This window comes from Macaca fascicularis, chromosome 3, assembly GCF_037993035.2.
Source record: "Macaca fascicularis isolate 582-1 chromosome 3, T2T-MFA8v1.1".
In the NCBI taxonomy this organism is placed as follows: Eukaryota; Metazoa; Chordata; class Mammalia; order Primates; family Cercopithecidae; genus Macaca; species Macaca fascicularis.
The window spans coordinates 38,598,436-38,625,290 of NC_088377.1; the positions used below are offsets into that span (position 1 = coordinate 38,598,436).

Here is a 26,855-nt window from a genome sequence, read left to right on the forward strand (position 1 = left end):
GAAGCCAGACAGAGGTGGAAGTAGTTACACACGATGTGAGTGTCATTTGGCATTTAGACAAGAGAGGCGGATCATAAAAATAAAAGTTCCACATGTCGCAATTGACTGTGGGCTTGGATATGGACTCCAGCACTTTTTATTTTTATTTTTTTCGGAGATAGTGTCTCACTCTCTTGCCCAAGCTGGAGTGCAGTGATATAATCGTAGCTCACTGTAATCTCAAACTCTTGAGTTCAAGTGATCCTCCGGCCTCAGCCTTCCAAGTAGCTGGGACTACAGATGTGCCATCGCTCCAGGCTACTTTTTTTTTTTTTTTTAATTTTGTAGAAACGAGGTCTCCCTGTGTTGCCCAGGCTAGTCTCAAACATGTGACCTCAAGCAATCCTTCTGCCTTGGCCTCCAAAGCGCTGGGATTATAGGTGTGAGCCACTGTACCCAGCCAAGAAATCAACTCCACCTGTTTTCTATATAAAGTTTAGCATCTAGATACAAAGCAAAATAATGTTTAAAGATCAAGGAATCTGAAGGGAAGCTGGTGGGAGTGGAATGGGCTGAAGGCAGTGTTTTCTGGTCTACGGTTTTGCTTATTCTTGGACTTTCCAAAGTCCCGAAAGAAGCAGAAGGAAAATGAGAAGGGAGGAAGAGGCAGGAGGAAAGGAGGAGGGCTGTGCCTCTGAGGTTGCAGATTAGCCCAAGGCGGCTCAGTGGCTGGGAAGGAAGGAAGGAAATCCCCAAGGCCGAAGGTGGAGTCAGAGTCCTGGGTCCAGCAGAGACTGGAGGGGAGGAGGGTACCGGGAGCCAAAGACCTTCCTGCTAGCATTGCAACCTCTTAAACTGCTTAGGCTTTTATCCAAATTAGGTAAATTCACATTTTGTAGACCTCCAAACCAAGTCACTCAGGGTAACCCAAGCAGGAAGGGGAGGATGATAGGAGAAGGTGCCCCACCTGATGATGCCCTTCTGGCTTTTATCCATTCCTGGGAATGACTCTTTCTTCAACTCGGGGGATGCCCCTATGGGAGAATACAGTGGCGTGGACCAGCAGTGGAGAATTCCAAGTCCAAAAAACGATTAGCGTTTTAAAGGAAAATAAGAAATCATCCTGCACATGTGAAATATTGGGAAAAAAGGTTGTTACTAATAATTCTCAAGAGACCACTCTGGTGAGATTGGGTTTCTTTGGGGATGTGTGGAGCAGGGTATATGTACCGAGTGGGCACATCCCACCCTTCAGACTCCTCCCTCAGCTCCTGTCTACTGTAGCAGTCAGAGGGCAGCTCCGGTCCTCATCTCGTCTGAGCGACCCACTCACTCATTCACTCACTCATTCACTCACTCGTTAATTCATTCACTCACTCACTCATTCACTGCTTCACTCGCTCACTCACTCAGTCGTTTACTCATTCACTCACCCTTTTACTCTCGCTCATTCATTTACTCATTCAATCACCCATTCACTAACCCATTCACTCACTCACTCACCCATTCACTTGCTCATTCACTAACCCATTCACTCACTCAATCACTCACTCATTCACTAAGCCATTCACTCACCCATTCACTCACTCATTCATTCCCTCATTCACTCACTCAGCCATTCACTCATTCACTCACTCATTCACTCACTCATTCACTCACTGACTCATTTCCTCATTCATTCACTCAATCATTCACTCGCTCAATCATTCATTCACTCATTCACCTCTTCACTCATTCACTCACTCACTCATTCACTCACCCTTTACTCAACACTCACTCATTTATTGACTCATTCACTCACTCATTCGTTCATTCACTCACTCACTTCTTCACTCACTCGTTCACTTGTTCACTCACTGACTCATTCACTCACTCTTTCCCTCACCCATTCACTCACTCACTTCTTCACTCACTCGTTCACTTGTTCACTCACTGACTCATTCACTCACTCTTTCCCTCACCCATTCACTCACTCACCCACTCATTTGTTCACTCACTCATTCACCCACTCATCCATTCACTCATTCATTCACTCACTCACTCATTCATTCACTCACTCGTCACTCATTTATTCCCTTGGTCACTCACTCATTCACTCATTCACTCACTCCCTCACTCATTTATTCACCGACTCATTCACTAAGTCTCTCATTCATTCACTTACTTACTTATTCACTCACCCATTCACTCACTCACTCATTCATTCATTCACTCAGCAATTCACTCACTCACTTTCACTCATTCACTCATTTACCCACTCACTCACTCATTTACTTCCTTCCCTCATCCACTCACTCACTCATTCACTGACTGACTCACTCACCCATTCACTCATTTACTCACTCATTTACTCCTTCACTCACTCACTCACTCACTCCTTCATTCATTCATTCAGCAGCACCCATGACAGGTTCACTCTGTCGTGGGCTCTGCTGTTGCCCTAGGCCTGCAGCAGGGAATAGTCGAAGATCTCTGAATCCATGGCATTCAGACTTTAGCAGGGGGACCTCTGGAGAAGCCCAGCAGATAGGTGAAATGCCCCATGTGTGACACTGAGGAGGATGTTTTAAGAGAAGCAGGGAGGGAACAGGAGTGTGCATGGAGCCCAAAATTTCTAAGAGGGTGATCTGGGGAGGCCTCACCATGCAGGAGACCTTGCAGGACAGACCTGAGGAAGGTGGACAGAGTGGGTAGGGAGAGGAGGGCCTGGGCTGGGGAAAGAGCAGGCGGGTGCCCGCATCGGCCTCTGGGCAGCACCAGGATCTGAAGGGACCAGAGGACAGGCCAGTGTGCCATGTGTGGGGCCTGTGACTCCAAGTCAGCAGAGAAGATGCCTGAATTACATGCTGATAGGTACACCCTGACTTTGAAGTTGAGGAGACCTGAGGCATGGAGGTGGGGTGAATGTGGGGGCAGAGCATGGGGTGGGGAGGGAGCCTGTGCCGGTCCAGGTCAGAGGCAGTGGCTTGGCCCCAGTGGCTCCAGGTGCAATGAAGAGCCAAGAGGGACTTTCCTGAGGGACTTAGATTCCAGGGTGGAGGAGCACTGCAAGGCTTCAGCCTGAGCCCCTGGGAGGATGGAGTCACGAGGAGCTGAGGTGAGGAAGACTGAGCGGTGGGGGTTTGTGCAGAGATGCAGAGGCCTGAGCTCAGTGTGGCCCCTGCAGATTTGAGATGCCCACTCCATGCACAGGCAGACACAGCAGGGGAGGGGAAGAGGCTGCAGCTCAGGTAGCCCTGGAACGTGTAGCCTGACATGCTGGGGCAATGGGTCATGGTGCCCTCATGGCTGGGAGCTGCTTCCCTCCTGGGATGCTACAACTCCTTTAGGGTATATGGGCAACTCCTGCGCTCACCACAGAGGGGAAGCGGGAAGGGCATCTGTCCCTACGCATGTTCTCCTTCACTTGGTCCTAGGCAGGTCCCAAGCAGCACCTCCCCTCCGAAGTGGCTCCCCTTGGCCCCTGCCCCTAGTGTTCACAGCCAGACCCTCGAAGAGGGCTGGACTCAGCGGCTCACTTCTAATGAATAGAAGCAGGCAAAAGAGATGGCGGTCTCTCCTGAGATTGGATTGGGAGGGGCTGCAGGTTCCATCCATTGGAATTCTCCCCCTGGCTCTTGATAGGTGCTAGTTCTGGCAAAGCCAGTCACTGGCCCAGGGCAGAGGGTGGCCTTAAGCTGATGCCACGGAGAGACTGGGGCCTTCAGTCCAACAGCCTACAAGCAACAGAACCCTGCCAGCACCACAGAAGCGAGCGTGAAATTGGCTCCTCCCCTGATAAGCCTGAGCCTTCAGAAGACATGGCAGCCCTGGGCAGACACCTGCTGCAGCTGCGGAGAGCCCCTGGGACAGAGGGCCCAGTGAAGCCTGAACTCCTGGCCCAAGGAGTAATCATTCCTGTGGTATAACTGTGTGCTGGTGTGGGCCACAGTTTGGAGTAACCTGTCAAGGTTACAATAAAGAACAAACACACACCTCAGGTCCTACTGGGTGGAAGCTGTAGGGTCAGCATGGCATGTAATATCTGTCAGGCCTGAGCCCAAGCCAAGCCATCACATCCCCTGTGACTTGCATGTATAAGCCCAGATGGCCTGAAGTAACTGAAGAATCACAAAAGAAGTGCAAATGGCCTGCCTCGCCTTAACCAATGACATTCCACCACAAAAGAAGTGAAAATGGCCGGTCCTTGCCTTAAGCGATGATATTATCTTGTGAAATTCCTTTCCCTGGCTCATCCTGGCTCAAAACTCTCCCCCACTGAGCACCTTGTGACCCCTACTCCTGCCCGCCAGAGAACAACCCTCCTTTGACTGTGATTTTCTTTTACTTACCCAAATCCTATAAAACGGTACCACCCTTATCTCCCTTTGCTGAGTCTCTTTTTGGACTCAGCCCACTTGCGCCCGGGTGAAATAAACAGCCATGTTGCTCACACAAAACCTCTTTGGTGGTCTCTTCGCAGGAACGAGCATGGCAACATCTTCCAGTTCAATTAGAAGATTCATTGCTAAGGCCAAAGATTAAAAAAGAAAAAAATACCTCTAATTGTAGCACCATTAAAATACATGACTTGCAAAGAAAAAGAAGAAAAAAAAAAAAAAGAGCCATAGCCATTCTTTTCCATCTTAGTTACAGGTATATATTAATATATGTTAATTCCCTGACTGACTGAGCAATGGGCCAAACTCATAAGAACAGATGTGTGAGGACCGTCAGTGACCACCCTGACCTCAGCCCTTATATACAGACAAATTTTTGAACATAATCTGTAGCCTTGGGGGTCTTGACACTCTAAATTTCATTGTTTTTAATTAACTATTTCTATTCCCTAAGCAATACCTGTTCATCGGAGAGAAAAAATGGCATTACCTATACTAAGCAAAAGAAAGGAAATAAAATGTTCAGAAACATTTACATATATATGCAGACACACACACACACTCGCACACACGCACGCACAGGCTCGCACTATGTCTAGGCCTGCCTTTTCACTTATTTGTATGTCCTCAACATATTTCCATGTCCGTAGACACTTATCTTCGTAGCGGTAACAGCAATTAAATATTATTGCAGCGTCTATTTTTACCATCATTTATTTAACTCATCATGTTTGAACTGTTAGGTTGTGTCTATCGTTTTCTGTGTTATAGACAATTTGATGACAAATGACCAATCCCCTAACGTTCAATATAAAAATATCAATTGTATAAGGAGATAAGGGTATTTGGCTAAAATAAAATTCAGTGTGCCCCACCTTCTCCACATGTAATATGCTCTAAAAAGGCATGAATGATTAAATTAGCCCTTCTATTCTCCAGCACAGATCCTGAGCCCAGCGGTGGGTGCAGGTGCTCAGAGCCTCGGTCTGCTCTTCTGCCCGCCAGAAGGCAAAGGCCACTCAACTGCCACCTTGAGACACCCAAGATTCTCCTCTCCTTTTTTATTAATAGAATAATGCTCAGGCTCAGTGCATGAGAGCAGCGCTCTCCGACTTTGCATTCATCAGAGTAACCCAGGTGGTTTGTTTAAAAATATACATTCCCTGGCTGCGCTCCCAGAAACTGGACTTCAGTGGTTTAGTGGGGGTGTGCATAGGACAGGTGATTCTGAGGACCACGAGGGGTTAGGAATTTCCCCGTGAATTCTGGCCAAGGGAGAGATGAGACCATCCAGCACTGTCCGCAGCACATTTCTTTTTCCTCTTTTGCAATGAATATTTGATGCTCAGCGGGATGAGCCCCAGGATGAGGCACATAGCCAAGAAAAATCCATGCCTCTCCATCCTTTCCCCAGGATTGCCCTTTGGCGAGACGCTCCTTTACGATTGCTTCACTTTCCCCGATTCATAGAACAAACCTCTTCTTAGTCTCTTTTGTTGTCTCTTATCTGTTCAACAAACACCCAATGCGCAGGACCATCCTCCGGTAAGCCCTCGAGTGGGGCCGTTTGGCAGCCCTACTTCTCGGGGTGAGCACTGAAGGAACCGGGATCCCATAAGCCCGTGCTTTTGTGGGGGCTGCCCCCTCTCCCATCGTAGGTAACTGGCACCAGGCTGTTAAGCTGTGGATGGACAACCGCACAGCGCATTGCGTATGCGTATTTCAGCACTTGGCGTTGGCCAGTGAAGTCAGCCGAGGTCAGCACAGTGTACAGCAGCGCGCGTGTCCGTGGGGAGGAAGGGTCGTCCCGCCTCCCTGCGAGGCCAGTCCTGTTGCGCCTCCTCCTGCCCCACTCTGACTTTCGCGTGCCCAGACGTCTCTGAGGGTCGCGTCCCGATACCCTCCTCCACCCCAAGGCTTCTTTTCCGAAAGGGCCAGGCTGGTGGCTCAGGAGCGCCACAGCCCCCGTGGGCCCGGGAAATCGCAGTTTCGTCATAGCTAAGCCTGCAGCGCTCAGCTTTTCTCGCCACCCGAATGATCCACTCTCCGTGCGTCCTTCTCGACCTCAGGCTGCGGAGAAAACTTGGGGGCGGGGGTCGAGGAAGCCAGGCGCCGGGGCTCCCAGCGCAGCCCCCAGAGGAATCCTGCGGGCAACTACAAGCTGTGCGAGCGGCCAGGCTGGGCGCTGACAACAGCCGGAGCGACCGGGCCCGCCGCGAGCCTCCGCGTCCAGGTAGGGTCTCCGCGCCCAAATTCCATCCCGCCCCGCCATCGGCGCTCCCAGCAAGTGCGGGGTTTCCACCCGCCCCGCCGTTCGCGCCCATTCACGGTCTCCCTTGCCCCCCCGGGAGATGCTCCCCGCGTTCTATTCTGTCCCGCCATGGCAAGCCCAGCAAACGTTGTGACGCCGCCCCCATGCGTTCTCCCCTCCCCCGGACGCTGCCCCTGCCCCCACCTGTGGCGCTCCGGGCATCTCTAAAGCCCCCAACCAGAGTCCTCCAACCCACCCGCGAGGCTCGCGCACCAGCAACGCGGCCCCACCCGCAGGGACCCTGCCCACCTGTGGAGGTACCCCCGCATCTGCGACCTCCCCCACCGCTAGCGCGGCCCCTACCTACGACGACCCCCGCGTAGGTGCTCCTGCCCACACCCGCCCCCTCCCCGCCAGCCCCTGCCCTTTCCCTGCCCCTTTCCCTGCTTCTGCCCCTAGCCGCGCCCCCGCCCCGGCAGGCCCTCCTGTGCGCTCGGGCCCCGCCCGTCACTGCCCATTGGCGCTGGCGCCGGGTGGGGGCGCGGGCGGGGCAGCAGTTCCGAGTCCGGCGCGCGCGGGCAGGGTCCTCATTGCCTGCCGCGCACCCGGACTAGCGATTCCCCTCGGCCTCCTCGCCATGGACGCGGACGACTCCCGGGCCCCCAAGGGCTTCTTGCGGAAGTTCCCGGAGCACCTCTCCGGGGCCTGCAAGCCATCGGCTTGTTGACCGGCGGCGGGGATGCTCAAGGTGCGCGCCCCCCTCCAGGTGGCGAGGTCGGGACGGACGGAGAGAGGGAGAACAGGGCGAAGGGGATGGGGGGACAGGGCAGAAGAAGGGGGGAGCGATGGGAGGACCCGGTGAAAGATGGGGAAGCGATGAGAAGAACCGGGGAGAAGAGCGGGGAAGCGATCGGGAGAACTGGGTCGAAGCCGGTGCCCGGGAGCGGCAGGGCAGGGGTACCTGCGGGGCAGCGTGAGCGGTCAAGGCAGCCCCGGGGTCCTTGCCGGGTGGGGCGGAGGAGGAAGGGACATGGCGGTAGGAACCTCCATCCGAAGGATAGTGAGCTTTCCATCCCCTCCGGTTTATGTTTTAAATTGAGCCTGGCAGAGGGGGTCGCCTGGAGCGCCCTCGGGGGTCGTTCTGCCTCTGAGCTGTAGGACGGGGCCGGGCTCCCCCTCCGAAGCGAGGGTACAGCGCGATCACTTCCTAAGTGGCCCCCCGCCCCCCAACTCCGCCCCACACCACCACCCAGCATGTCGAGAAAGAAACGGCCGTGTCCCCGCACGCCTCCTGTCGCCTCGTGCCCGGCGCGGTGTGGGCGGGGTCCCGGCTGCTGCAATGCAGGACGCGGCAGGGGTGCTCTGGGTTCCCGCCTGGCGTCTCCGAGGCGGTCCGGGAGCCCCTCGCGTTTCCGCTGGAAGATTTACAAAAAGGGTTTCTTGTGCTCGGATGTGCTGTCGCCTTCCGGCTCGTGACAAAACTGAAAAGTAAAATGGGTCCCAGGACCTCCCCGCCAGCCTCCGCGGACCGGAAGGACCAGAAAGCTGGGACTCTGGGACGTCATCGGCGCCGTGGCGCGGGTTCTGGGCTTCCCCTGCCCTGCAATGTGGAAGCGTCTCTCCAGGAGGGGCCCGAGCCTGGGCCCAGGACGCGGGCGCGCCGGGAGGACATTTAACATTGAAGAGCAGGAGGTGATGGAGAGTGCCCTCCCCAGGTCCCGGGTGCACGTAGGGGCGCCTGTGCCCGGGATCAGGAGGGTGAGGCCTTCTCCGTCAGGTAGCCTTGTTAAATCTATCTGAAAGTCACAGGTAACTAAGTGTCAAGTCGTCACAGATATTTAAGTATCCTGAATGAGATGGCTACGGAAAACATGAAAACATCGTTACTGGTTACGTGCATGATGCATCAAAAACATTGTTGCCTACACAGTGGCAGCACTGATATTTGTGGGCTTTTGAACGTGTGGACTGGAGTGTTAAGAGTCCTTCAGAGTTATGACAGTAGTTTGCTTTGAATGTTCTTTTCTTGGCGAATAAATGTTGTACATTGAATTTACCCAGGAAACTAGGAAGGTGAACCCACACGAAGGACACAGACCTGTGGGCTGCTCCAGGCACCATTAGGGCGTTGCGGGGCCTGAGCCATGGGCTTCCCGCTCAGCCTCCTGAGAGCGGTGACAGTGTCTCTGTTCTGCCTCACACTGGACCGGCTAGTTTCATATTCTTGTTATGGTTCCAAAGCTACAAGCGGTTGGATTCTGCGAGTCACTCTCTGTCTTCCTCCTCCAGCTGCTTTCAAATGGGCCATGTCTTTTTTTAGAACTGCTTTTTAAAGCAGTGATTGGGGTGAGTTGTAGTGCTGGCCTGAACTGCAGAGGGAGCGCATTGAGGGACCTGGGTTTTGATGCTGTGCACATCAGCTGAGTCACCAGCCCAGGGCCCTGTTAGTCCCATTATTAAGCTCATTTCTTGCTCTTCTCATTGTTACTCGATGCCTTAAAAAAAAAAAAAAGCAAACTCCTGCTTGCGGTCACTGGCTGTTTGGCAAATGGGTGTTTACCCTGGAAAGAGGGGCATTTTGTCCTCTGGACCGTCTAAGGCGCCCTTTAGTGACGTGGTCGGTTTCTGACCATTCTATTCTGTGGGCGTCCTTCCTGCTTCCACCTTCCCTTTCCAAACGCCCCCGCCTCCAGGGCTTTAATTTTCCTTCTGTGTGTGTGTCACGCAGAGGTTATGACTATTGTGCCAGTGCCCCCCCCTTTTTTTTTTCTGCTGAGGGCCCAGAACTTGCTACATCTCAAAAGAAGCAATTGCACCCATTTGTTCGCAGTGATCATAAACAGCGCCCTCTAAGGGAGACTAATTGGTCAACCCGTCTGCTGTGGGTAGAAAGACAGCGGTGGCCGCGGAACGAGGGCTCTGCCTCTTCAGAGCCTGCACAACAGTCCTGCTTTCTTTCTTCAATATCCAGTAGGGGGGTTAATTTTAATGAGCCCTTGAAACCAACAAAGCAGGAAAGTGCAAAGACATTGAGTTGCGAGATTTAAAATTACAACCAGCAGCCTCTCATTCTTCCTTCACTGGGGGTTGCCGCTTCGTTTTGGGGCTGCAGGGTGTGTTTGGCAGCGACATCGGACCTTTGTGCTGTGCGACTCATGAATTGAGATAGTTCTTTACTAAGTGTTTTGTGCAGTAGGTATGAAAATGGGGAAAGAGGGAGCACTGTCCGGGGTGGAGAGGCGTGGAGAGACGCTGTGATACATAGCGGGTCCTTTTCTTCTGGGCTCCTGGTTATAAATCTTTTTTTTTTTTTTCCTAATAGCTTGACAGATGGTTTTTGTGTCTTAATTAAAAGATTGAAGACTGTAGGCCGGACCCAAACTAATTCCATTGGCATCAGAGAGAAGGATTCTTTACATATTTATCTATAGGCATAATTGATTTTTTTTTTTTTTTTTTTTTGCTGAATTATCTGGTTAGTCAAATCATACATTAGAGAAGTAATATTTAAAATTTTAAAAAATGTATCTGTAAACCTATCCCCCTTCCATTCTAGTCTTTCTCTCTGTGTAATTTTAGCAACTTGAACCACGATGTACATAGAGTTTATATTCTTTTAATATCTTGCTACTTCATTGTTTTAATGTTTAATCTTTGGGTTGATGTATCACAGATTACTTGACCATTTCTTACAGATGTTTGGTTTAGTTTTTTTTTTTTTTCCTTTAACTCTAATGTAAATTTGAGTGTTTGGCTGGTAGTTTTAGCAGGATTTAAGGCAGAGCCTCAGTTAGGGCCGTGGATTGATTTATGGTCCCTAGCTTGAAGAGGGAGGCGGCAATCTGCCCTTTCTTCTAAAATTGATATGTTAAATCACAATGGACATTTACTTGATTTTGAGCACTTGGGACTCCCGTGGGGTTCACTGGTATTGCAAGGTCAGGACTGGGGATCTACTGCTGGAGAGGCTCCCAGCGTGCCCAGCGCAGGGTCCTGAGCACGTTGCTGCAGGACAGAAGTCCTGGGCTTTGTCCTCCAGCAGCCATCGCTCTGGGAAGAACTGGCTGCTCCAGGAATGAGGTCAATGCTCTGAAGCCCACAGTCAGCAGACCAGCAAAGGTCAGCACAGACGACCTTATATGAATCATTCATTTAACAAGCATTCATGGAATACACACTCCGTGCAGTTGGAACTTAGAGTGGAGGGCCATCAGCTCACTGTTGTCTGAGCAGAGCTTGGTCTCTGGCTCCCTGTTGAACTTAGAGTGGAAGGCCAACAGCTCACTGTTGTCTGAGCAGAGCTTGGTCTCTGGCTCCCTGTTGTAGCCTCCGCTCCTAGGAGGTGCATGGTGAGTGTTGGGGAACCCTCCACAGGCACAGTTGCCGAACAAGGACCCCTCCCAAGGGCGTCAGCCCTGGGCCCTGAGCTCTGAAGAGGAGGAAGGCATTCCTAGGGCCGACTTCCCTTCTGGATACTGAGCTCTGCACCTGGAGAAACTCTTCCACATTCACTGCAGTGAAGGTCATAAAACAAATAACACTTTAGAGACTGGGACCTGCATTCCCCAGAATTTCCATGGCCACAGGTGGTGGCTGCACCGTGCGACTGGAGTCTGTGTTCCCCAGAATTTCTGTGGCTGCAGGTGGTGTCTGCACCATGCAACTGGTGTCTATGTTCCCTGGAATTTCCGTGGCCATAGGTGGTGGCTGTATCATGTGAATGAGGGTCTGTGTTCCCTGGAATTTTCATGGCCATAGGTGGTGGCTGTACCATGCGACTGGGGTCTGCGTTCCCCAGAATTTCTGTGGCTGCAGGCTGTGGCTGCACCATGGGACTGGGGTCTGCATTCCTTGGAATTTCCATGGCCATATATGGTGGCTGTACCACATGACTGAGGGTCTGCGTTCCCTGGAATTTCCGTGGCCATAGACGGTGGCCGTACCATATGACTGAGGGTCTGCGTTCCCTGGAATTTCCATGGCCATAGATGGTGGCTGTACCATGTGACTGAGGGTCTGAATTCCCTAGAATTGGCCATAGATGGTGGCCGTACCATGTGTCTGAGGGTCTGCGTTCCCTGGAATTTCTGTGGCCGCAGATGGTGTACCATGTGACTGAGGGTCTGCGTTCCCTGGAATTTCTGTGGTCACAGATAGCGGCTGTATCATGCAACTGGGGCCTGCATTCCCTGGAATTTCCATGGCCACAGGCGGTGGCTGCATCATGCATCAGGTCCTGTCTCAGGAGTTGGTGCCATTCTCTCTGTTACTCCCTCACCTGACACAGAGCGGCAGTCCCTGACCTTATCACTCCCAGGAAACACACAGGCATCTGTTTTGGATCCTTGTTTTATTTCCTCATCACCTTTGTCATCAAAGGGAAATTCACATCCCTATAAAGCTGAAAATGGTGTGGGGCCCCCGGTGGTCTTTCCAAGACATTATCAGCAGGTAAACTAGACCTAATGGACCAGTGTACCTGAAATGAAAACAGAAAGGTAAGTCGTATCACTAAGCTTTGCTGGGAGATTCGGGGTCTTTGTCAGTGACAGAATCATCCAAAGTAAGTTGTTTGTTCACTGCAGATCGACACGGTTAGCTGTGTCGGGATTAAACTTACCCAGTGTCGACAGAGTGAAGCTTAATCCTCGTGGAAGGGTGTCAAGTTCATTGAAGAATAGCTGCCGAGCCTGCTATTGTCGGGAGAGGGGCAGGTGCGGCTCTCCCTTAGCCCAGTGCTGAAGCAGGCCGGGCTCACTTCAGGCTGTGCGTGTGAGCGAGCTGGATTTTTAGCACGCTGGGACGATAAAGCACAAACATCTATTTTTAACTTGTGGGTGACCTTCTTCTGTGCTGCTTGAGTCTCTGTGGACCTTTCTCTGTTTCCTTCCTGAGGAGTCTGTGCCAGGGTCCCAGGCGTTCTCTGGGCTGCACCTCCGCGCATGCCCACTCAGGAGCTCCCACTCAGGAGCTCCTCCTGGTGGCTGTGGGACCGGGCTGGGCCCACACTGTCAGCATCGTCCGGGGTAAGCAAGCCCGTCCCTCCACACCTCAGTGTCCCCAGCTGTTGAACAGGGCCAATCAACTGACCGTCAGGATTAATGGGGATCAGATGCGCTCATCTCATAGCCCTGCTTGGTAAACAGCCACTTCCACTCTGTCCTCCAATGTGCTGCTCTAGACTTTTTCTTTACCTGCATTTATCAGGTGATTCGAGGTGATAGTGACTCTCAAGAGGGACGTACAGAGGAAATCAGTGGAAGAGATCTCGAGGAGCAGACATGGGTGCAGGGAACACAGTGCGGGGAGCACGGGTGCAGGGAACATAGGCATGGGGAGCACAGATAGGTGTGGGGAGCATGGGCGTGGGGAGGACGGGTGCAGGGAGCACGGGTGCCCGGAGCACAGGTGTGGGGAGCACGGGTGCAGGGGACATGGGTGCGGGGAGCACGGGGACCGGTAGCACAGGGTATGGAGAGCATGTGTGTACTTGCTCTGCTCTGACAGATGCTGCCGAGCACGTACTCTGTGATCAGATGGGTCAGAGCCTCAATGCCTCTTTTTTTAAAAAAATCTTTTTTTTAAAGATAGGACTTCCCTCTTCCTGGTGGCCCCTTTTAGTTCATACTCTTTTAAGCCTGCTTTTCCAGAGGAAAGCTAGGAAGGATGGCCTATATAGGTTCCAGTCTGGGCATATCTGGAAGAATGGCCTGTTTTAGGTTTGAGTCTGGTGTATCTGGGGACATCTTTGAGCCTCCACTCAGAGTCCCAGAGCCACCTGTAGAGGCTCCCCAAATGTCTGCTGGGACTTTCCCCTCTGCTCGGGGATGATGAAGAGCAGAACCTCACCCTGCCACGACCTCTGGGGTCCTCCTTCCTGGAGGGCAGTGCCTTGGTGGCCAGTGTGTGTAGGAGGCTGGGCTGGCACCTTCGGGCTATGCTGTGCAGCGGGGGCTCATGCCATGGGGCATTCTTGTGCTCTGCACCGGGACAGCTGACGTTGGGCATCCTCGTGCACTGTGGACCACATGGGGTGCACATGAGCCAGACAGCTCCTGGAATTCGGAGCCTAGTTCTGCCTCAGGCCACCCACCTGTCTGTGGCACTTCTGGGGGATTGTGGGAACCATATGAGTCTGTGTCCCCACCCTCACTGGCTGGACACCTGTGCCAGGCTGGAGCTTTATGTGTCACCATCACCTGTTCCGAGTTGCGTGAATATTTATTTTCGTTACCTACTCTCATAAGCTTTCCTTTTTTTAAAAAAAAATTCAGAGACAGACTTTGAAGTCTCCTGGCCCCACCCTTTGTGGACCTAATGGTATTGCAGAAATTATGGCTTCAATTATGTGTAATAACTGGGGCTACTTTAAAAGTCATGTAAAGGAACAAGGTGGAGTGGCCATTTCAAGCGGTACATCATGATGGATTCTTCAGTGAATATTATCAGGCTTTCAACACATTTTCTCTTTTTATTTACTTTGGAGAATATAATGGGTGCTCAGAAGCTGTTGGAATTTAGTAACAGGAAGTCATCCTTAGGAGCTATTTAAGCAAGGGGACAGTTGGAGTAAATGTAAGTTATGAACACACACTTATTCCAAACCAGAGAAATAAAAGCATCAACTGTGCTGGGGTTGAAACTTGGTTGCTAGTGTGTCTTTCCTGCCCACAGTGACTGTGGCAGTGCTGTGGCCAGGAAATTCTGGAAAGAAGACTTGGTGCCAGTGGTAGTTTTTGTGACGATTCATTTGCTTTCAGCTCAAGTGACTATAGTCTTACTTGCAAATGGCTAGGTCTCCACCAGTGGACCACAACATTGACATAGGACAAATGAGAAATGGCCCTTGGGTTTTTAACAATTATTATTTTTAATGGACACATTATGGTACATATCCATGGGATACAGTGTGATATTTCAATACATGTTTATCATGTGTAGTTAGCAAATCAGGGTAATTAGCATGTCCGCCTTCTCAAACATTTATCATTTCTTAATACTGGGAATATTTAAAATCCTTTCTTCTAGCTGCTTGAAAATATACAATAAATTATAAACTACAGTCACCCTACAAGGCTATAGCATACTAAACCTCATTTTTACTATCTAGATGTAATTTTGTATCCATTAACCAACCTCTCCCTTTCTGCCTTCCCGCCGCCCTTTCCTGTCTCTAGATTCCACTGTTCTCCCTTCAGAAGGTAGAATATCATTTTCCTCATAGAGACCTTTAACCCTCTTGGTTAGACTTCTTCCGAGGTATTTTTATTTTTATTTTATATTTTTGTAGCTAAATGGGATTGCTTTCTTGATTTCTTTTTCCACTGGCTCATTGTTAGTCTACAGAAATGCTACTGATTTTTATATGTTTATTTTGTATTCTGTAACTTTACTGAATTTGTTTATCGGTTCAAAGAGATTTTTGCTGGAGTCTTTTTTTTTTTTTTTTTTTTTTAATACATAAGAGCATATTGTCTGAAAACAGACAATTAGAGTTCCTCCTTTCCACTCTGGGTGCCCTTGATTTCTTTCTCTTGCCTAACTGCTCTTGACTAGGACGTTCAGTGCTGTGTTGGATAGGAGTGGCACAAGTGGGCGTCCTTGTCTTGTTACAGGTGTCAGAGAAAAACTCTTAGTATTTCCCCATTCACCATTATGTTAGCCGTGGGTTTGTCACATATGGCCTTTATTGTGTTGAGGTGTGTTTCCTTCAGTGCCTAGTTTGTTGAGACTTTTTATCATGAAGCAGCGTTGAATTTTATCAAATGCTTTTTCTGTATCTGTCGAAATGATATGGTTTTTGTCCTTAATTCTGTTGATGTGATGTAGCGTGTTTATTGATTTGTGTTTGTTGAGCAATCCTTGCATCCTGGGATAAATCCCACTTGATCATGGTGTATAATCTTTTCGATTTACTGTTGGATTCAGTTTGTTAGTATTTTGTTGAGGATTTTTGCATCTGTGTTCATCAGGGGCATTGACCTGTGGTTTTCTCTTTTTATTGTGTCCTTGTCTTATTTTGGTATCAGGGTAATGCTAGCCATGAAGAATGAACTTGGAAGAATTTCCTCCTCTTCAATATTTTTGGAATAGCATGAGAAGAATTGAAATAAAAATTTGTAGAATTCAGCTGTGAAGCCACCTAGTTCTGGGGTTTTCTTTGTTGGGAGACATTTTATTATTACATAGTCATACATGTTACTCATTATTGGTCTGTTTAGATTTCCGTTTCTTCTTGGTTCCATCTTGGTAGGTTGTACATGTCCAGGAATTTATCCATTTCCTCTAGGTTTTCCAATCCGTTGACATACAGTTGTTAAAAATAGTCTCTAATGATCCCTTGTATTTCTGTGGTATCAAATGTAATTCTCCTTTTCTGTTTCTAATTTTATTTATTTGGGATTTCTTTTTTTTTTTCCTTAGTGTAGCTAATGGTTTGTCTATTGTATTTATCTTTTCAAAAAACCAACACTTTTTTCTTCATCTTTTATATTTGTTAGTTTCCATATTATTTACTTCCTCTTCGATCTTTGTTATTTCTTTTCTTCTACCACTACTGGATTTGATTTGTTGTTGCTTTTCCAGCTCATTGCAGTTCATTGTTAGGTTGTTTATTTTAAATCTGTTTTTTAAATGTAGGAGTTTATTGTTATAACCTTTCCTCTTAATACTGCTTTTGTTGTATACCATAGGCTTCGATATGTTGTGTTTCTGTTTTCTTCTTTTTTTTTTTTTTTTGAGACGGAGTCTCGCTCTCTCTCCCGAGCTGGAGTGCAGTGGCCAGATCTCAGCTCACTGCAAGCTCTGCCTCCCGGGTTCATGCCATTCTCCTGCCTCACCCTCCCGAGTAGCTGGGACTACAGGCACCCGCCACCTCGCCCAGCTAGTTTTTTGTATTTTTTTTTTTTTTTAGTAGAGACGGGGTTTCACCATGTTCTCCAGGATGGTCTCGATCTCCTGACCTCGTGATCCGCCCGTCTCGGCCTCCCAAAGTGCTGGGATTACAGGCTTGAGCCACCGCGCCCAGCCGTGTTTCTGTTTTCAATTATTTCAAGAAATTTTTAAATTTCCTTCTTAATTTCTTCATTGACCCATTGGCTAGTCAAGGGCATATTGTTTAATTTCTATGTATTTATACAGTTTTGAAAGTTCTGCTTGTTGTTGATTTGTTTTTTGTTTGTTTGTTTATTAAACTTTATGTTCTAGGGTACATGTCCACAATGTGCAGGTTTGTTACATATGTATGCATGTGCCAAGTTGGTGTGCTGCACCCATTAACTTGTCGTTTACATTAGGTGTATCTCATAGTGCTATCCTTCCCCCCTCCCCTCACCCCACAACAGGCCCCGGTGTGTGATGTTCCCCTTCCTGTGTCCAAGTGATCTCACTGTTCATTTCCCACCTATGAGTGAGAACATGTGGTGTTTGGTTTTCTGTCCTTGCGATAGTTTGCTAAGAATGATGGTTTCCAGCTGCATCCATGTCCCTACAAAGGACATGAACTCATCCTTTTTTATGGCTGCATAGTATGCCATGGTGTATATGTGCCACATTTTCTTAATCCAGTCTGTCATTGATGGACATTTGGGTTGGTTCCAAGTCTTTGCTATTGTGAATAGTGCCGCAATAAACATACGTGTGCATGTGTCTTTATAGCAGCATGATTTATAATCCTTTGGGTATATACCCAGTAATGGGATTGCTGGGTCAAATGGTATTTCTAGTTCTAGATCCTTGAGGAATGGCCACACTGTTTTCCACAATGGTTGAACTAGTTTACAGTCCCACCAACAGTGTAAAAGTGTTCCTATTTCTCCACATCCTCTCGAGCACCTGTTGTTTCCTGACTTTTTAATGATCGCCATTCTAATTGGTTTGAGGTGGTATCTCATTGTGGTTTTGATTTACATTTCTCTGATGGCGAGTGATTATGAGCATTTTTTCATGTGTCTATTGGCTGCATAAATGTCTTCTTTTGAGAAGTATCTGTTCCTTGTTGTTGATTTATAGCTTTATTCTGTTACAGTCTGAGAATATCCTAGACGTTATTTCAATTTTTAAAAAATGTATTGAGACTTCTTTTGTAGCCTAGCGTGTGGTTGATTCTAGAAAATGTTCCATGTGCCGATGAGAAGAATGTGCATTCTGTATCTGTTGGATGAAATGTTCTGTAAATGTCTGTTAGGTCCATTTGGTCTACACTGTACTTTCAACTTGATAATTTGTTGTTATTTTTGGTCTAGATGATCTCCAGTGCTGACAGTGGGGTTCTGAAGCCCCTACTATTGTTGTGTTGGTCTCTCTCTCTCTCTCTCTCTCTCTCTCTCTATATATATATATATATATGTACGTGTGTGTATATATATGTATGTATATATATATATGTATGTGTATATATATATATTTGAGAAGGAGTTTTGCTCTTGTTGCCTAGGCTGGAGTGCAGAGGTGAAATCTCAACTCATTGCAACCTCCAACTCCTGAGTTCAAGTGATTCTCCTGCCTCAGCCTCCCGAGTAGCTGGGATTACAGGCATGTGCCACCATGCTGGGCTAATTTTTTGTATTAGTAGAGACAGGGTTTCACCATGTTGGCCAGGCTGGTCTTGAACTCCTGACCTCAGGTGATCCACCTGCCTCCACCCCGCAAAGTGCTGGAATTACAGGTGTGAGGCACCTTGCCCGACCTCTCTCTCTATTTAGATCTACTAATATTTGCTTTATATATCTGGATGCTTTGTTGTTGGGTGCACATATACTCGTAATTTTTATATCCTCTTGCTATGTTGATCTCTTTATTACATAATTACCTTTTTGTCTCCTTTTTACAGTTTTTGACTTAAATTGTGATTGGTCTGAAATAAATATAGCTACTCTTGTTCACTTTTGAGTTCCATTAATGTGGAACATGTTTTTCCATCCCTTCACATTTAGTCTATGTGTGTCTTTATGGCTGAAGTGAGTTTTTTGTAGGCAGCATGTAGTTGGTTTTTCTTCTTTTAAATCCACTCAGCCCATCTATATCTTTTCATTGGGAAGCTTGGGGTTATTTTGCTATTGATATCACAGTCCAGACATTAAGATTTTCTCACTTAAGTTATTTGTACACAAATTAATATGAAGAGGAAATAGAGTTTTTCTTTTGTCTTTTAAAGATGGCGACGGATTATTATTTTGATTTCATGCAAGTAAGGGACTCACCATGCCTGTTGGAATTTTAGAATTTCTTTCCTGTTTTTAGGAACAGCAATGATCTGTAATGGATTCCTGGAATCACCCAGTGATGTTCTGAATATCTTAAAAGTTTCCTTTCATGTCTCACTTTCTATTTCTCCCCTAGTAGTCATGCACCCAGGGCAGGATATGGCCTTACATTTCCTTGGTTTCTTGATGATTTCTTAGGTTTAGTGTTTGACACAGTTCGGATTCTGGATAAAATCAGCCCTTCTGGAAAGTGTGTAAATCAAACAAGGACTTTCTGGTGGCGTTATACAGGTTTCCCATGCCCCATGAGTACAGGAATAGCTCCCTGGGGAAGGAGTATGGGCACTTGATGGCAGGGAGCCATTCTTGGATGGTCCCATCGTTCTGCAAGAATTCTCATGCAGGGAGAAGAAGCACGCGGCGATTGAGCTGGTAGGGATTCTGCTGATGGTTTTAATCGTTATGATTTGCTCCTGAAAGGTGATGTGGGATGAAGTGAAATATTTAGAATGCTGACATTCCTTGAAACAAAAATATAGAAAAAATCTTATAATTGCAGGGTGCCTTGTAGTTTTCACCTGCTCTCATGTGGATCCTTTTTCGTCCTTCTGAAATGCTTTCCCAGGAGAGAGCATTGTTCTCTTTATATAGACGAGGAGCCTGGGTTTCAAATGGTTAGGAATTCATCGCAGGCATTGGAATCTTTGGTTTCCTGGAACATTTTCTATTCAAGTACAGACCACATGACCTCTAAAGGCTGGCTCACTCTTTTTTTTTTTTTTTAGTTTGTTTGTTTTTTGAGACGGAGTCTCGCTGTGTCACCCAGGCTGGAGTGCGGTGGACAGATCTCAGCTCACTGCAAGCTCTGCCTCCCGGGTTTACGACATTCTCCTGCCTCAGTCTCCTGAGTAGCTGGGACTACAGGCACCTGCCACCTCACCTGGCTAGTTTTTTGTATTTTTTTTTTTAGTAGAGACGGAGTTTCACCGTGTTAGCCAGGATGATCTCGATCTCTTGACCTCGTGATCCGCCCGTCTCGGCCTCCCAAAGTGCTGGAATTATAGGCTTGAGCCACCGCACCTGGCTGGCTCACTCTTAACACCACGATTGGGGATCCAGCCTCACCTCTGGGGTGGGTGGCAGGAACTCCACAGCCATCCTGGGTGCTCTGGGGTGGGGTGGCTGAACTGTGGCAGCCCCTCCCAGCTGAGCAGCAAGGCCAGGGAAAGCTCATTCTATTCCCCTTGGTTCTAACCAGGTAGAGGCTTACACTGCACATTTCCTTAGCTGGAAACATTTAGAACTTTACATTTAAAATCTAATCGGTGATCCAGGGGGTAGATACATGGGTACTCACTGTACAATTCCTACCTTTTTTGTATATTTAAAATTTTTTTTATGTGTGTCATGGACGACAAAAGAAATGCAACCCCTTTGAGTTAGCTTTTCTGTATAGCATCTTCTAGAATCAGGAGGCTGGCCAGAGTTTTGTTTCATCAGAAATCTTAATCTTTCTGGTCAAGAGACGGCATTATTAAATTCTTAGTTGTGTGGTTTCTGGGAAACAAATATTCTAAATGAGTTCCAGGAATCACCTCTGTGACGTTTCTACAGGAAAAGTGACCACTCTTAAAGCTTCGCTGTCACTAGCAAGAATGATTGTGATGGTTTCTAAGCCGTCTCCAGACAATCTTTAGTTCTTTTATGCAGAGTGCTTTTATTCCAAGTGAAGTGCGGTTCTGTTTAATGATGACCTCCAGTTACTACAGGGATTGCAGCCGCATTTGATGGACGTGAACCTACTCATCTCTGGCTCCCCAGCTTCACCTCTGGGGTGGGTGGCAGGAGCTCCGCAGCCATCCTGAGCACTCTGGGGTGGGAAGTCCCTAGTGGGAGTGGACGGTGCATGGCCGGGACATTCCTGTCCCATGTTCCACACTGGTGTGTGCTCTCTCTCTGCCTTGTTTCCTCCCTTCATGCGTCTGTGGCGTTTCCTCCCTTCGTGCGTCTGTGTCCTGTTTTCTCCGTGCGTGCCGCAGTGGCACATTTCCTCCATTCGTGTGTCTGCGGCCTGTTTTCTCCATGCGTGCGTCAGTGGCGCGTTTCCTCCCTTCGTGCGTCTGTGGTGTTTCCTCCCTTCGTGCGTCTCTGGCCTGTTTTCTCCATGCGTGCCTCTGTGGCGCGTTTCTTCCGTCCGTGCGTCAGTGCCGTTTCCTCCGTCCATGCGTCTGTGACATTTCTTCCGTCCGTGCGTCAGTGGCGTTTCTTTCGTCCGTGCGTCTGTGGTGTTTTCTCCATGTGTGCGTCTGTGGCGCTTTTCCCCCCTCCGTGCATCTGTGGCGCTTTTCTTCCCTCTGTGGGTCTGTGGTCTGTTTCCTCCGTCCATGAGTCTGTGGTGTTTTCTCCGTCTGTGGATCTGCGGCGTTTCCTCTGTGAGTCTGTGACCTGTTTTCTCCGTCCACGCTGAAGGCCGTCGCTTCTCTCTAGTCACCACTTACTGATCGCTCCCTGTGTGCTGAGCCTATGTCAGGTGTGTGGCGTGTGTCACCTGTGTGGCAGAGGTTTGCGTGACACATAAGGACACACACTTGGGGAGCCACAGTGATGGGGTCATAGCCACGCAGCTCGGCCCTCGGTCTGAGGGTCTTGGTGCCCACCCAGCTGTTCCCGAAGCAGCCTCGGGGCGGATCCCAGCTCTGCTTTCTCTCCTCAAGGCACCTCATGAAGTAAATTAAGCAAATCTAAAGTAGGAAACAGTTGTGAAATGAGACCTGGTTTCAGGTGTGTATGGTCATTTCTCTTTACATGGTTACTTCGTATACCCCAAATGATATACTTTTCCACCTGGTATAACAATTAATTACCAGCCATTACTGGTACAAAATTCCATGAAGGGTATTTGAGGAGGGCATAGTCTCAAAACCATGCTTTATTTTCACAGCTGTGATTTGCATGATAAAACTGTCAGGACTGTGACTTTGTTATCTTATTTTTATTTTTAGACCCTTGAAAGGAAGTTATTTAGTGATTACTTATAATTATGAAAATAATCTAATGATTATAGAACCTCATTAGAACAAGTATTATATTTTCTGTTCCTTATGTAAATGAAATCATCTTAATCCAGGCTGATGTTGGCAGGAATGGTCACGTTTAAAATGGGTAAGATGTTCATGTGATGTGCAGACCTCCCTCATATCCTCTCTGGAACATTCCAGGACATCCATCTCAATTCTCACTTGTTGACACCCTACCTTGTTTTGTGATTATTCTTGTTTGCATCAGAATTTTGAATCCACATACCTGAGATGATACTTACGTATGCATGTACACATGCATGTGTGTGCACGTGTGTATGCGTGTGTATGTGCGTGTATGCGTGTCCATGTGCACGTGTATATGCATCAATGTGTGTACATGTGTACACGTGTATATGTGTGTGCGTATATGCGTGTGTATGCATGCATGTGCATATGTGCGCATGTATATGTATGTATGCACACACGTGTACATGTGCGTGCAGTGCATACACGTGTATGTGTGTGCGTGTACATGTGTAGGTATGTGTATGCATGTGTATGCATGTGTGTGCACACAGGTAGAGCTTTCCCTTTCATACAGGCTGTGTTGAGTATTGCTGTTAGGCAGTGACAACTTTCCATTTCCTCAGTCAGAAAATGGGTAGCTCATCATTAATAAAGATGAGCATTCAATATCAGGAATCCCTAAAGACAATTGAAATTGTCATATTAAGTAAATAAATTCCAAAACAAAGATAGTGTTCTGTACTATGTGTTCACATTGAACTTTCTTATAAAAATTGGTGTGGATGTTTCCCACTTATTGGAAATTACATGACTAGTTTAAGCCAAAACGTGGAATATTAATTCTGTCTTCAGATCACCTTTGCACATTTATGATTGATCTGTTCTGCTGTTCTGGAAGCTCTGAAAGCCACTCTGTCTTACCCTAGCTGGTGCCACGGTTGTGAGAATTCAGGGAAACAAGGTGTCTGCCAGTTTCAGTATTTTAGATCTCAAGCTGCCTCTTTTCTGCATCATAAACCAGTCTTAAAGAAAGACACAGTGTGACTTGCAGTGGATTATATCAGTTTTATTTTCTGTGGCTGAATCGTCACCCTACCTTGTGAATTAATGTTATTTTTCAGATCGTCTTCATAACACAGGGAGGTTCTCCAGTGTTGAGTGCAGGTTCAGTGAAAGCACTAACACTGTTACTACGGACTTAAACAGACTTGTTTTCCGAGGTGATAACCCTGGAGTCAGGCATTCAGTGTCCGCCCATCACTTCACTTGGTTCCGAGTTCTCGGTCCCCTCCGGCTCTCCTTCCCCTGCACCCTTACTTCTGTCTTACCTTCTTTTTGACTCATAGGCCCTCGGCAGATGGTGTGTTGGGGGCAGGTGTCTGCTGTGAATCTTCGATAACCTTGGGAGAGAACTTTTTCTTTGGAGCAAGACCCCTCTCAATAAACTTTCAGTAGCCCGAGTATCATCTGTCGTGTGAACTATTTGTGGAAAATGTTCAGCATTTTTCCTTGGCTTTTGGCCGATCTTTCTCCACCTGCCAGTTTCTTCTCAGTTTGCCGTGTCTGTACCCTCAGCAACCCCGTTCCAGCCCTGGTTACGTGTGAAGTAATTGAAGCAGAGCTCTGCAGATGAGAGAGTGTGTGTCGCCCCCCGAGTTCCCTTTCTGGCCTCTGAGTGTGGGTTGTGTTTTGTTCTGAGGGACGACTCTGAGGCTCCTGGCCCCTGTTTTGGAGCACCCCACACCAAAGTGGGTGTAAAATGAAAAATGGGTTTATGCTATATTATTATAATTCATAGAGCAGATGATAAAAATGCTTGAATCTGAACAGCAGCTGAAAATGAGGACATGGCGCCAGTTTGGATGTTGGATGACCTTCTTGAGAAAACTTTCATCATACTTTAGAAACCGTGCGTGTGCTGTTTTCTATTTCATACTTAGAATGTGTACAGTGTGTGTTGTATGAATGCGTTGTATGAGTGTGTTGTGTTGTGTGTGAGTTGCATGGGTTGTATGTGTGTTGTATGTGCATATTGTGTTGAGTTGCATTTATTGTATATTTGAGTGTTGTGTGTTGTATGAGTGTGTTGTACGTGTATTTGTGAGTTGTATTTTTTGTACGTTGTATGAGTGTTGTGTGTTGTATGAATGTTGTGTGTTGTGCATATGTGTATGTTGTATATGAGTTGCATGTATTGTATGTTGTGTGAGTGTTGTGTGTTGTATGAGTGTGTTGTATGTGTGTTTGTGAGTTGCATGTGTTGTGTGTTGTGTAAGTGTTGTGTGTTGTGAGTGCATTGTACATGTATTTGTGTTGAGTTGTATGTATTGTGTATGTTGTATGTGTTATATGTTGTGAGTGTGTTGTACGTGCATGTTGTGTTGTGCGTGAGTTCCATTTCTTGTATGTGTTGTATGAGTGTATTGTATGTGTATGTTGTGTTGTGAGTACGTGAATGTTGCATTGAGTTGCGTGTGTTGTAGGTGCATGTTGTGTTGAACGTGAGTTGCATGTGTTGTACGTGAGCTGTATGAGTGTATTGTATGTGTATGTGGTGAGTTGCATGTATTGTGTCTATGTTGTGTGAGTGTTGTGTGTGCATGTTGTGTTGTGAGTTGTGTGTGTTGTGTGTTGTATGAGTGTTGTGTGTTGTATGAGTGTGTTGCATGTGCATATTGTTTGTGAGTTGTGTGTTGTGTGTCCTGTATGAGTGCATTGTACGTGCGTGTTGTGTTGTATGTGAGTTACGTGTGCTGTATGTATGTAAGAGTGTGTTGAACGTACATGTTGTGTTGTGAGTTGCATGTATTGGTTATGTGTCGTATGAGTGTGTTATAAATGCATATTGTGTTGTGAGTTGCATGTATTGGGTATGTATTGTATAGGTTGTGTGTGTTTGTGTGCATTGTGTGTTGTCAGTGTTGTATACGCGCATTGTACATGCGTGTTGTGTTGTTTGTGAGTTGCATGTTGTCAGTGTGTACCGTGTGAGAGGCGGGGCATCCACATGACTGCTCCTCAGCGAGTCCTGCCTTGCAGCCCCTTCGGAGCTTGTAACTTCCCGAGTAGCCTAGAATCAGCAGCATGTTTGCCTCTGCCCCTCCCCAGGAGGCCTCAGCCAGGTCCTGTGCTCAGCCCGCCGCTGGGCGGTCTGTCTCTCTTGTCTCTCTTTTCTCTCTCGTTCTCCTGCGCCTCCTCCTTCTCAGAACCTGCATCCTTCCTCTGTGCTCCCTGGCAAGCCACACCTGGGACGTCGGAGTTCAGGCTCTCCCTGAAACCGTTTGCTCCTCTCTGAAGAGCGCCACCCTTGACTGGCCGTGAGCAGCTGGAGTGGATTGCAGGGAAGGGAGGTGGGTGTCCCTGTAGAGATGCCGGGGTCTTACCTGGGGAGAAGGGGCCTGCCCTCCTGCGGAAGGGGATGGGGCGGGAGGAGCCTCTCGTGGACAAGGGGCCCACCTCCTGCCCTCCTTCCCTCTATCCCAGTCTGTTGTGAGGGAGGGCGAGGCCCTAGGTGATTTCTATGCAGATCTTCAATTATCCAGGCTGTGATTCAAATACTTCTGTTTTTAAGATCAGAGGAAATCTCCTTTTCTTTGTCTGCCTTTTATTTTATTTTATTTTATTTTATTTTATTTTATTTTACTTTTTTTGAGAAGGAGTTGCTCAGGCTGGAGTGCGGTGGCGTGATCTCGGCTCACTGCAACCTCTACCTCCCGGGTTGAAGCGATTCTCCTGCCTCAGCCTCCTAAGTAGCTGGGATTACAGGTGCCCACCATCACATCCGGGTAATTTTTGCATTTTTAGTAGAGATGGGGTTTCACCATGTTGGCCAGGCTGGTCTCGAACTCCTGACCTCAAGTGATCCACTCACCTCGGCCTTCCAAGGGGTTGGGATTACAGGCGTGAGCCACCGCGCCCGGTCCGTCTGCCTCTTAGTTAGAACCTGGATATTTAATGTTTTAAATTTCACTTTTCCGGGTCAGAACAGTCGTGTTTCTTTTTCGTAGTGTTGCTATGAATGTCCTTTACGATTAAGAGACTGGGCTGGCTGCCCACTGGAGAGTGGTATCACTGGGTCACGGTCACCATCTGCCCCAGCAGGGTCCAGAGTGTTTAGAGTCTTTCCTGGGTGTAGACACCCTTTTGTCTGACGCTCAGATAAAACCAATCACCATATTCAGTTAATCAAAGAGATCAGAGCTGGGAACGGTTAGTGCACATCCACCTCTCCCGAGAGTGTTCACGCCTCTTCCACGCGGGGCTAGGCTGCTGCTGAGCGTGATTCTACTGGCTGTGGGTGTGGCCTCTTTCCTCAACCACAGCCATCGCAGGCCTGCCATAGTTTTGATTCTTCTAGAAGAGAATAGGCAACACAAGAGAAACAAGATGTTAGATTTGAAACCTTTAAAAATTATTTCCTCAAACATTGTGTATATTTTTTGCCCATACCTAATTTGATAGCAATTTAGAAAAGATTAAAATGAAAAAAAAATTCCCCTATATTAAGTCTTTGAAAGGCATCCAACTTAGTTTTCATACAATTATTGTCTCTTTGGAGTCGTACTTTATTGGTTTCAGTAATGTGTAACAAGTACACCGGCATAAACAGATTTAGGAGCAAACAGCTGCCTCATGATTATAGTTCAGCTCACGGGGCCCAGTTGTGGGAGTGCAGCCTGTGCCTGTCTGTGCTCCAATAGGGCTGGTCACCTTGAGCATCTGGGAGTGTCTGGGTAAGTGAGGTCTGGACAAGGCAGCATCCACACACCTGCGTAGTTGTCACTTTGTCCACGTCATCCGGCAATGCCACAAAATTATCAAGTAAGTGTTCTCCAAGCGCATATTCAGTTAGTGTTTGGAAAGTGCATAGGTAGCTCATACAGCACCTTCAGGAGGAGCTAGGAGCCCAGGAATGAGAGCAGGTGTGAGGCCTGTACTCTCTTTGCATAGATAAAATAAGCATGTGCATATCTGAGACCAGAAAGTTAGATTGAGG

At 47.8% G+C, this 26,855-nt stretch overlaps 1 long non-coding RNA gene across 1 annotated transcript in view; it reads left to right on the plus strand.

The window, feature by feature from the left end:
• The first annotated feature begins 7,198 nt into the window (after positions 1-7,198).
• Positions 7,199-26,855, plus strand: part of LOC135970048 (uncharacterized) — a 122,176-nt gene continuing 102,519 nt past the window's right edge. Inside the window, exon 1 of the long non-coding RNA XR_010585486.2 lies at positions 7,199-7,357. This is a non-coding gene — a long non-coding RNA (uncharacterized lncRNA). The remainder of the gene's footprint in view (positions 7,358-26,855) is intronic.